The following is a 12691-nucleotide window of genomic DNA, read 5'->3' as shown; positions in this document are numbered from 1 at the left end:
AGCACACACGAGAAGAAACTGGAAGCGATGACCAATTTACCTTCCATCTCAACCCAACCCAAATTTATAGATGAAACTGTTTGTAGAGGGAAAATTAGAGCACCAGATAACGCCTAGACGACGAGACGATATCTGAGGAAGGTGTTTTACACAAACAAAAAGCGTGATTCAGAATTCAAATCAGCGTGATTGAGAATGGGAGGGAAAATTAAACCACCGCCACCGGTTAATGACTGCACCATAAAAACATGAAGGTATATCAGGGGAAGGCGATGGGTTTTGTTTTATGCAGAACCACAAAAGACAAAAACATGACAAAAAAACAAATTTGAAAAAAAATTTAAAACGGAGTCGACGTGGCATAAGTGAATTAAATCTACAGTGTCCAAAATTCGTTCTCTACGTGTCAAGTGTATAGATTTTGCATTGAGACTCTACAATCATCTTAAAAAGTAGAACAATTAATTAAGGTAATTTTGGAAAAATAACATTAAATAAAGTTGATTTTGATAATTTTTGCTTATATTTATGACAAAAAAAATTTGTTGGCTTTTGCTTATAAATAAGGCCGGAGGGAGTATATATAAAGAGGATATAAAAGTTTTGGTGTCGACTTTTCATAATACCAACAATACCCTTGACTTTTATAGTAAGGATACATTAGTTTTTTATTCTCTAAAAAAACAAAAAAAAAAGTTTTTTATTCGTTCTAATAGAGAGATTAATTTAATGTCTACCACAAGTCTTAATTCTACGAGTAGGGTGATGACGAAATTTAGGTTTGCGTAGAAGAAGACGGTTTCACGAGATATAGACTTTGTAGTAGACATTAATTGATCTTAATTTAATGCATTTTTATATTAACACTACCTCCATATCTCTTTTATTTATTTTTATTTATTTTTTCATATAAGCAAAGTTTGAATTATAAGAAGTATAAGAGTACTCAACCCTTACCTCCATATCTCGTGAAGTCCTCTTCTTCTACGTTGATGACGAATCGTCACACTCTCTAATCCAGGCCTATTTTAGCAACATTGGATGCATTTTAGTAGGTTTTTAGCAATAAATATAAGAGAAATCTAACCATAAGCTTGATTACTTGTTTTGCAAGAAAACAGGAAAAATTGCAGGAAATGGATGTTTTTCACTACGCTGGGGGCGTAGCCCATCACGCGCCGCGTGGTGGAGCTCACAGGGAGCCAAGATTTTCACTCTGATCACGCGCGGCGTGATGCCTTACCACGCGCGGCGTGAAGCCTTGTTGAAGAAGAAGATTGCTCTCTGACTTGATCACGCGCCGCGTGATTCTGTTACCACGCGCGGCGTAGTTGATGGATTTGCAACCACGCGCGGCGTGATAGATCTGGCGCGCGGCGTGGTTGCCTTCTGTATATATAGTTTCTGCATAATTCTGTTTTCGGGTTGGAAAATTCTGCAAATTTGATCTACATTCTGGGTTTGAAACTTCAAGATTGGGATTCAAGACTCCGAAGGATAGCTCCAAGCACATCGATAGCATGGATTCACAAGCCATGACATTGAAGCTCGGACGCGAACAAAGGGGGATGAGGAGCTAAGTTCTTCGGAGGTAGGATCTAGGATAGCCTAGGATGTAGATAGACCTCATGTAATCTGCTATATGTGTAAGAAACTACTCTTTTCATAGTGTTGATTTAATGCAATTCGATGTTTAATGCTTTATAATCCTTCATTAGTGTTGTAATGATTTCGAGTTAAGTCACGTGCGAGAGTATTGATTTAATTTCTGAACTGAATTGCATTAAGCGCTCGAGTGTCTCCGGTCGAGAGATTGAGGCATAGAGTGTAGCGAACGATTGACGCGCGTTAATATCATTCGTTGTAGGTAGCTTCCGCCCGAGAGATCGGGGGAGTATCGACAACGAATAGAGTGGATTTTGACAAGAGATTGCGATTCACTAATTTGTCGATCTAGTTGTCCACACTTGAGTAGATTCCTATGATATAGTAGATTGTATGTGGTTTAGCTATAGACTAGGCGATTCCGATGACTCTACCTCGCTTTTCCATTATATCAAAGCACGTTTTCTATCAATTCATCACTCAACTTACCCCCAATTTATGTGTATTTCTTGCATAATGTCTATGAGCACTATTCGACTAGTTTAATCACACAATCCCTGTGGATCGATATTTTTATTACTACGTGGTAATTCGTTCACTTGCGAAAATTATCCATCAAGTTTTTGGCGCCGTTGCCGGGGATTGTGATTGATTCGACAAGGCAATAGTGTTCGTATTTTCTGTGTTTTCTTTAATTTTCTGTTTGATATTTTTTCTACCGGAGCGTTCTACTTGTGTGTTTCCTTGTGCATGCGGAGAACAGGTCCCACGGAGCTACAATTCGATCCCGAAATTGAAAAGACAGCTCGCGCAATTCGGAAGGCAACAAGGGAAGCCCAAGCTTCAAGGGGAACAGCTTTGCTAAGGGATACACCGGACTGTCAAGGACAGACTTCAGCAACGATGGAAGAAGAACAGGTTCCACCGGTTCCTCAAGTTCCACAGGTTCCACCGGTTCCAATCCACAAGTTCAATCTTCTCCAATAGGTAAAATTGACAATGTGCGCTGTGATTTTTGTTTGCAGGACCACCCAAATGGCGGATGCTTCCCGGAGGGTTCAGAGGAGGCTCGCTACTTAGCCAATTTCCGGAAGCCGTACAACAACAATAACAACGGTTCCGGGTGGGGGAACGGTATGCAAGGTCAAGGTGCACCGCAACAGCAGCAAAGGCCTCCATCAAGGATGGAAGAGACTCTAAATCAGTTCATGCTCATGACCCAAAGCAACTTTGAAGCGATGAAATCGAGTCAAGCAACCTCTAACAAGAATCATGAAGCTTCTATAAAGAATCTTGAGGTGCAAATGGGTCAGCTGTCAAGACAGTTTTCTATGTTGCAAAATCAAGGAGGTTTTGGTGGAAACACTCATGATAATCCGAAAAATGAAACTTGCAATGGAATCACTTTGAGGAGTAGAGAGATACCGGAACGGCCACCTGTGGAGAAGCCCTTGAAAAAGAAGGTCAATGAGGGAGAAGTTGAAAATAAGCAAGAGGATGTAGTCGAAAAGGAGAGAGTTGAAGGAGAAGTAGAAAATGAAAATATGTCTAAGGAAGTGGAGATTAGTGAGGATGAAGTAGAAGAAGTTGAAAAACAGAGGGAGATAAAAGAAAAAGAGAGTAAGAAGGTTGAGAAAGGTAAAGGAGTTGATGAATCGCCATATGCTAGGATGCCTTTTCCTAGGAGAAAGAAAGTTAAGAATCTTGAGCGAGAGAAGGAGTTCAAGAAGTTCATGAAGGTGTTGAACAAGCTTGAGATGGCTATACCATTGGTTGAGGCATTGGAGCAAATGCCGAGTTATGCAAAGTTTTTGAAGGAGCTGCTCACAAAGAAAAGAAAACCATTAGATGATGAAATGGTAAGTATGACGGAAGAGTGCAGCGCCCTCATTCAACGGAAGCTACCTCAGAAAAAGAAAGATCCGGGGAGCTTTACAATTCCTTGTTCCATTGGGGATCTTACTATTGGAAAGGCTTTGTGTGACTTAGGTGCAAGTGTAAATTTTATGCCTTTATCTATAATGAAGAAGATACCGGGAGCCGTAGCAAAGCCGACAAAGATGAGTCTCTTCTTTGGCGGATAGATCCGGAAGGCATCTTACATGATGTGCTAGTCCGAGTCGGCGGATTTGTGTTCCCAGCTGACTTCGTTGTCTTAGACATGGAAGAAGATAAGAATTGGGAACCCCTGCTGCTAGGAAGACCATTCTTAGCTACCGGACGCGCCCTTATCGATGTGGAGTTGGGAGAACTAATGCTCCGAACTGATGGCGAACAAATCCTCTTTAATGTGTTTGAAGCTATGAAACAACATGATGATGACACTCAATGTTTCAGAATTGAATTGGTTGACGAGGTCATTGAAGATATTTTTAAGGTTCAACATTCCTCTTCCACTCTTGAAAAAGTGTTAGTTAACTCCATGGATAATTTGGAAGACGAATGGGAGCGAGAAATTGAGTTATGTCTTAGCAATTTGAATGCTAATCGGATAGATGAAAGTCCTAAGTTTGAAAACCTCCTTGAAGTGAATGATAAGGATCAAATGGAAGACGAAAGGAAAGCTCCCGAACTGAAGCAACTCCCTTCACATCTAAAGTATGTGTTCTTAAGTGATGATGCTTCGTTTCCAGCCATCATTAGCAGCAAACTCACTCATTTGGAAGAGGAAAAACTGTTGAGGGTCTTGAAGTCCAACAAAGCCGCAATGGGGTGGACTATCTCCGATCTAAAAGGAATAAGTCCCACTTTTTGCATGCATAAAATCAAGTTGGAAGCTGAGTTTAAACCGGTTGTGCAACCTCAACGAAGACTCAATCCTACCATGAAGGAAGTTGTGAAGAAAGAGGTGCTGAAACTCTTGGAGGCCGGCATGATATACCCTATTTCCGATAGTGCTTGGGTATCCCCGGTCCATGTGGTGCCAAAAAAGGGGGGGATGACTGTGGTGAAAAACGATAAGAATGAGTTTATCCCATCTAGGACTGTTACGGGATGGCGCATGTGCATCGACTATCGCCGACTCAACACCGCTACTAGGAAGGATCACTTTCCCTTGCCATTCATGGATCAGATGTTGGAACGGTTAGCGGGGCAGGAGTTTTACTGTTTCCTTGATGGTTACTCCGGTTACAATCAGATCACCGTCGATCCGGAAGATCAAGAAAAAACTGCCTTTACTTGTCCCTTTGGGGTGTTCGCATATCGAAGAATGCCATTTGGATTATGTAATGCCCCAGCAACATTTCAAAGATGTATGCTTGCCATCTTCTCCGATATGATGGAGGACACTATGGAGGTATTTATGAATGACTTTTCGGTTTTCGGTAAGTCCTTCGATTTTTGTCTTTCTAATTTGAATGATGTGCTGAAAAGATGTATAAGTACCAATTTGGTTTTAAATTGGGAAAAATGTCACTTCATGGTAAGAGAAGGAATTGTTCTCGGCCACAAAATCTCCTCAAAGGGGATTGAAGTAGACCAAGCCAAAATTGAGGTAATCAAAGAGCTACCCCCACCGTTAAATGTAAAGGGGGTAAGGAGTTTTCTCGGACATGCCGGGTTCTACCGGCGGTTCATTAAGGATTTTTCAAAAATTGCAAAACCCTTATCATCTTTACTAGTCAAGGATACGGTGTTTCTTTTTGATGAGGCTTGTGTGACTGCGTTTAATTGTCTTAAAACTAAGTTGGTCACTGCTCCCGTGATCGTTGCGCCACAATGGGACCTCCCTTTTGAATTGATGTGCGATGCAAGTGATTACGCGGTTGGAGCGGTCCTAGGCCAACACCAGAACAAACTTTTCCATGTGATATACTACTCTAGCAAGGTCCTTAATGAGAATCAAATTAACTACACCACAACAGAGAAGGAATTGCTAGCAGTGGTATTCGCTTTGGAAAAGTTTCGTTCCTATCTAATTGGGTCAAAAGTGATTGTTTTTACAGATCATTCAGCTTTGAAGTATTTGTTGACATAGGGCGATTCCAAGCCGCGATTGTTGCGATGGATGTTGCTCTTGCAGGAGTTTGATTTGGAAATTCGAGACAAGAAGGGGGTAGAGAATGTGGTGGCTGACCACCTCTCAAGGCTAAGCAACCCGGATGTGACTAATAAGGAAGAAGCTATTAAGTGTGAATTCCCGGATGAAAAATTACTTGCAATATCCGAGTTTCCATGGTTCGGTGACATTGCCAACCTCAAGGCTAGTGGATTCATTCCGGAAGAAATGACGGCACAACAGAAGAAGAAGCTCTTCGCAGACTCGCGACATTATTTCTGGGATGACCCATTTTTGTTCAAGGTGAGCAATGATGGCATGATTCGTCGATGTGTGGCTGATAGTGAGATCCGAGGTATTATGTGGCATTGCCATAACTCACCTGGTGGAGGGCATCATAGTGGCCCAAGAACAGCCGCAAAGGTTTTACAATGTGGATTCTTTTGGCCAACGATCTTTCAAGATTGTATGGAGTTTGTAAAAGCTTGTGATGCGTGTCAAAGATCGGGGAGTGTTTCTAAAAGAGATGAGATGCCTCAGCATGGCCTAACTGAAGTCGAACCATTTGATGTATGGGGGATCGATTTCATGGGACCGTTTCCTTCGTCCCAATCTAATGTGCACATTTTGGTTTGTGTGGATTATGTTACAAAGTGGGTCGAAGCTACAGCCTGCCAAGCTAATGATTCAGCCACTGTGGTGCGGTTTCTCAAAAAGAACATTTTTACAAGGTTCGGGGTGCCAAGGATCTTAATCAGCGATGGGGGAAAGCACTTCATTAATCAGCATCTTGAAAATTTGTTGAGGAAGTATAATGTTAAGCACAAGGTTGCTACTCCCTATCATCCTCAAACTTCCGGACAAGTTGAAGTGCCCAATCGCCAGTTGAAACAGATTCTTGAGAAGACGGTTTCCTCCTCTAGGAAGGATTGGTCACTCAAACTCGATGATGCGTTATGGGCATACCGTACTGCATTTAAAACCCACCTCGGGTTTTCCCCGTATCAGTTGGTTTATGGAAAAGCATGTCATTTACCCGTAGAGCTGGAGCATAAAGCATACTGGGCTGTTAAGCAACTGAACATGGATGCCACACTCGCCGGTAGAGCTCGGTTGTTGAAGCTCAATGAGTTGGAAGAATGGCGCGAAAGGGCATATGAGAATGCGGTACTGTACAAGGCAAGGACTAAACGCTATCATGATGCGAAATTAGTTCCAAAAGAGTTTCACGAAGGACAGTTGGTATTACTGTTTAACTCCCGTTTCAAGTTATTCCCCGGTAAGCTCAAGTCCAAGTGGTCTGGTCCTTTTGTAGTTAAGGAAGTGTTTCCACATGGGGCTGTGGAAATCTTCAAATCAGGGGAGGAGAATCAGAGTTTTAAGGTGAATGGTCAAAGGTTGAAAGTTTATCGTGGTGGAGAGCTCGTTCGGCACAATGTGGCTCTTTTCTTCCAAGACCCCTAGGGGCATGGAACGTCAAGCATCGGGACGTTAAACAAGCGCTGGTTGGGAGGCAACCCAACGGTTTCTAATGATTAGTTGTTTTGTTTTGCAATATGTAGGTAGGTGCGCAGCATTCAGCAGCAAACAGAGCGAAAACAGAGGACTGTTGAAGTGAACTACGCTGGGGGCGTCGTGCAATCACGCGCGGCGTAGTGTAAGTTGAGGAAAAGGGTGCCACTGGAGTAGCGATCACGCGCGGCGTGAAGACTTTCTACGCGCGGCGTGATGATGGAATTGGATAAGTTAGCTCTCTGACTAGTGATCACGCGCGGCATGGTATCTTTCACGCGCTGCGTGAACAAGGCAGAGAGGAAAGTGGTTTTGTTAAAATGATCACGCGCGGCGTGAGTAAGACTACGCGCGGCGTCGTCAAGTCAACCTGACCGTTTGAATTGGGTCAACATGACCGTTGGAGTTTTGGGCAAAAGAGGAATTTGAAAAAGATCACGCGCGGCGTGGAGTAAGTCACGCGCAGCGTCATCAGGTGACTCTGTTCTGATTATTTAAACTCTCAATTTCTAGCTAAAGACGCACCGTTCATCAGGGTTCAAATTCATCTGCGTGGTTTTAGGCTTCAGATCTATAAATTTCACTAAGTTCTTAAGTGCGATGTGAAGCCTAAAATCAGTGCAAGTGAATTCAGTAAACCTTCATTTCATTAATTCAAGCTATGAGGGTTTTTTTTGCAGGTATTAAGGTATACAATCTGGTGTTTGGTTTTAGGCCTCAGATCCATCTATCTAATCTTCTGCTGCTGCTGCTCTACTACTCTATCTTTACTTAATTGTCTTTTACTTTCGTTGGTTTGTAATAATATTTTGATGTTGCTTGGATATTGGCTGGATATTTTATTTGTGTACTCTGAATTTGAATCTTCCCTTGTATAATTGTGGAATGGTTTATACTTCTAGAGTTTGTTTCAATATTTTGGCATGTTCCTTCTAGTTACTTGAGTATCAATTGCTTGATTTTCTCCGTGTGTGATATGTGAAACCTGCAGTGCAATAGCTTGTTGCACTCATGTGATCAAGAGGCAAAGGAAGGGAACACACACTTTTTGACCGGTTCTTTGATTCGACCCAACCGAGAGGTATTGAGCCAAACACTCCTTTTCCTTCTATGTGTGATATCCACTCATGTATTGTCTCTCGATTTTGCTTGTCGTCTTTTTATTTGATTGGTACTTTTGTAGCACACACGAGGCATGTTCCTTGGTACCTTTGAGCCTTTCTATCCACCCTTACATATAATTATCCTTTGCTTAACCAATTTGAGCTGAAAAAGAAATTGTTATTTTGTACAACCTTGGGAACATTTTTAAAAAAAAAAAAAAAAAAAAGGAATGACTTTCTTGGAGGTTAGGCACCTAATTAGTGGTTGATGCGCATTGCTCACCGCTAAGTTTGGGGTTGCTTTTTGGAATTAGCAACAAATAAAGTTTGGGGTGAGGGTACTAGAGAACTTATAAAAGGTTTGTTTGAAAAATTTCAAAAATTGCAAGGCAAAGAAGAAAATGAAAAAAAAAAAATGAAAAAAAAAACAAAAACCAAACATGATGAATGAATGTGAAAGAAATATGAAAAAGAAGTGATAGCCTTGAATTCAAAAGAATTGCAAAACTTTGTTTGATGATTTGAAAAAGTCCTCTAGTCCACTATATTTCAAAAGGGTTTGGTTTATGAAAATGTTCTTTGACTAATAGGGGGATCTAACTCCAAGTTTTTCTACTACTTATCCAAAATGCCACCATCCACCCTAGCCAAGCCACGTTATAACCCTAAAAGACCTCTAATGTGTGTGCACAAAGTGAACCGAATGAATTCTTAGATTACTTGCAAAATTATTGTTGACTTGCATTGATGTGTTGATTTGAGTGAATTACCAAAAACTGAAGAGTGCATGTGAGTAGTGTGATGAAATCATAGAGCCTTGGTCGAAAAGTGTGAACTACTTGAAAATGTCCTGCGGGAACGAGTGTGCAATTGAGCATTGCTTGCGGGTGGATCATTGATCATCAGGTGATTCTCACGTATGTATGATTCGAGTGAATTTAAGGAAAATGCCAAGGTCTTGACACAAAAGCTTGAGGTAAAAGTTGTTTCCTTGAGGACAAGGAAAGGTTCAAGTTTGGGGTTGTGATGACGACGTCACACTCTCTAATCCAGGCCTATTTTAGCAACATTGGATGCATTTTAGTAGGTTTTTAGCAATAAATATAAGAGAAATCTAACCATAAGCTTGATTACTTGTTTTGCAAGAAAACAGGAAAAATTGCAGGAAATGGATGTTTTTCACTACGCTGGGGGCGTAGCCCATCACGCGCCGCGTGGTGGAGCTCACAGGGAGCCAAGATTTTCACTCTGATCACGCGCGGCGTGATGCCTTACCACGCGCGGCGTGAAGCCTTGTTGAAGAAGAAGATTGCTCTCTGACTTGATCACGCGCCGCGTGATTCTGTTACCACGCGCGGCGTAGTTGATGGATTTGCAACCACGCGCGGCGTGATAGATCTGGCGCGCGGCGTGGTTGCCTTCTGTATATATAGTTTCTGCATAATTCTGTTTTCGGGTTGGAAAATTCTGCAATTTTGATCTACATTCTGGGTTTGGAACTTCAAGATTGGGATTCAAGACTCCGAAGGATAGCTCCAAGCACATCGATAGCATGGATTCACAAGCCATGACATTGAAGCTCGGACGCGAACAAAGGGGGATGAGGAGCTAAGTTCTTCGGAGGTAGGATCTAGGATAGCCTAGGATGTAGATAGACCTCATGTAATCTGCTATATGTGTAAGAAACTACTCTTTTCATAGTGTTGATTTAATGCAATTCGATGTTTAATGCTTTATAATCCTTCATTAGTGTTGTAATGATTTCGAGTTAAGTCACGTGCGAGAGTATTGATTTAATTTCTGAACTGAATTGCATTAAGCGCTCGAGTGTCTCCGGTCGAGAGATTGAGGCATAGAGTGTAGCGAACGATTGACGCGCGTTAATATCATTCGTTGTAGGTAGCTTCCGCCCGAGAGATCGGGGGAGTATCGACAACGAATAGAGTGGATTTTGACAAGAGATTGCGATTCACTAATTTGTCGATCTAGTTGTCCACACTTGAGTAGATTCCTATGATATAGTAGATTGTATGTGGTTTAGCTATAGACTAGGCGATTCCGATGACTCTACCTCGCTTTTCCATTATATCAAAGCACGTTTTCTATCAATTCATCACTCAACTTACCCCCAATTTATGTGTATTTCTTGCATAATGTTTATGAGCACTATTCGACTAGTTTAATCACACAATCCCTGTGGATCGATATTTTTATTACTACGTGGTAATTCGTTCACTTGCGAAAATTATCCATCATACGTGAACCTAAATCTCGCTCTCATCCTACAATCTCCACCGCTCCAGATTGTGTTGTCACTCAATGCCACACCACCTCGCACCATCACTGCTACGCCTTTGTTCGCGTCATGCCATCACAGGTGACTGATGTAGCCGCAACGGGGGTGGAAAGATGAGTTCTATACTCCGCTCCACGTGTTTCCATCTCTCCTTCCAACAAGCGCTTAGTTTCATAGATTGGATATTCTCCTCCGCCCCGAAGAGTTTAGGGTTATCTAGGTTAATGGTGTTGCTGTTGTTGGTGCCTGGTGGTGACTGTTTACGTTTTGGGTGACAACGATATCCTGGTTTTATTGAGTCAAATAAGTGCTGATTTTTGGGAAGGGTGGTCACTATTTCTTCGTCATCCTCATATCGGTGCCTTGGTGGTTAGAAATGGTCGTTATTTCTTATTGCTGGTCAGTGGGTTATTGGTTGTTACCGTGTTGGTGGTTGTGTTCATTCACCGTTTTTAAAACCTGAATTTGGTGCCCATCATTCTCAATGTTTTCTTTTCCTTTTCTCTATTCCAAACATAGCATAAAAGAAGTTGTTGAAGTACTGTATTATCTTACCTTTAGGGAATTTATTTTTGGATCCTAACCCAAACTTAGGGGAACATTTATGTACACTTTTAATGCTCATTGAAAAAGTACATTAATTTTACAATTAGAATTCATAGGAAAATCCTAAATAGTGCCTCCGGGACACTAGTTAAGGGTATAAAGCATTCTCTCTTATCATTAATTTTGTCATTTGTTTCCTTTTTAGTATGTTTAACCAGTGTCACGAGATACTGTTTAGCATGATCCTATAAATATTAGTAACATTTGGTGGTGTGTAAATTTTGGCCTCTTAAAAAAAAAACATTTGGTGTTTAAAAAAAAAGTGTCCTTATTGTTGAGAGCTTTGTCACATACAAATTAAATGTTCAAAATTCATTGATGTTTTGCAAAAGTTCCATGGAAATAAAGTGGGAGGAAAGAAAATTACGCAAATCAATGCATAAACTTGGACTAATGTTATTCTATATTCATGCATTGATTTGCGTAATTTTTTTTCCTCTCACTTTCTTTCCTTAGAATCCTTAGAACCAAACGCACCATAAAAGAGAGAAACAATTTTTGAAAAGTACTTCTTCTATAAGTATGGTTAATCGTGAGAATAATCTTCTTTACTTTGTGAGATGAAGTTGATGATGACAAAGTAGTGTGAAGAAGAAAAAAAATGGAGAATTATTATATTACCTCCGTCCCTAATTTAAGACCCTTTTGAGATTTTTCTTTGTCTATCTATAATATGTAATAAGCCAGACTTATTTCCCTTTCTCTCTCCTCTCCTCATTCAACCTCATTCCTCACATTTAATGTTTTTTTTGCAAAAGTTATTTAGTATTACTATAAGTGGACGAACATGTTAACTGATTCAACATTTAATAGTGGATTTGTCCAATTACTCATTCCCCTATTCAATTTTGTCCATATCATGTTATCATTTACTATTATTAAGGATCAAATCAATTTTGACTAATAATATTAATGATAGTTTTTGTATATAAGGTAATCTATAATATGAATAAAGTCAAGGTTATTTGTCTTTCTCTCTCATCTTCTCATTCATTTTCAATCCTCATGCATTTGATATTAAATGCTATTATTACAATAATTAATAATTAAATTAATATTTTTAAAAACAATTCATATTTGATTAAAAATTCCCTTATTTTGAAATTAATATATTATTTTCGTGCAAGTTTTTTTATAAAAGTTCTTTTTTTTTTTTCAAATATAAATTAAAATAATAATAGATTTTAAAATATTTTATAATAAATTTCGAAATTATTATTATTGTTGCTATTATTTTATTGGAAGGAATTATTATTAATTTTTATATTCTACTATTTTTATTATTATTTTATATTTTATAATCAAATGGAATACATATGCCTTTCATTAATAGTGAATTAATGTGTGTAAAAGTCAAATAATTGTTATCATTAAAAAAAATCGTTATTTTTTAAAATTAGAAAAGGAATCAATATATTTGTTTTTAATGAGTTTAATTGCACATGCCCATTTTTTTCTCTATAAATATGATCTTTGTGTGAGCATTTCATCTCATTCATTTTCTAACTCTTTTCTCTTTCTAACTCATATTTGTTGTGTTTACTTTTATTTTCTTCTTTCTTATATTTT

Source organism: Trifolium pratense, linkage group LG7 (assembly GCF_020283565.1).
Source record: "Trifolium pratense cultivar HEN17-A07 linkage group LG7, ARS_RC_1.1, whole genome shotgun sequence".
Lineage (NCBI taxonomy): Eukaryota > Viridiplantae > Streptophyta > Magnoliopsida > Fabales > Fabaceae > Trifolium > Trifolium pratense.
Note: the sequence above shows the minus strand (reverse complement) of the source record.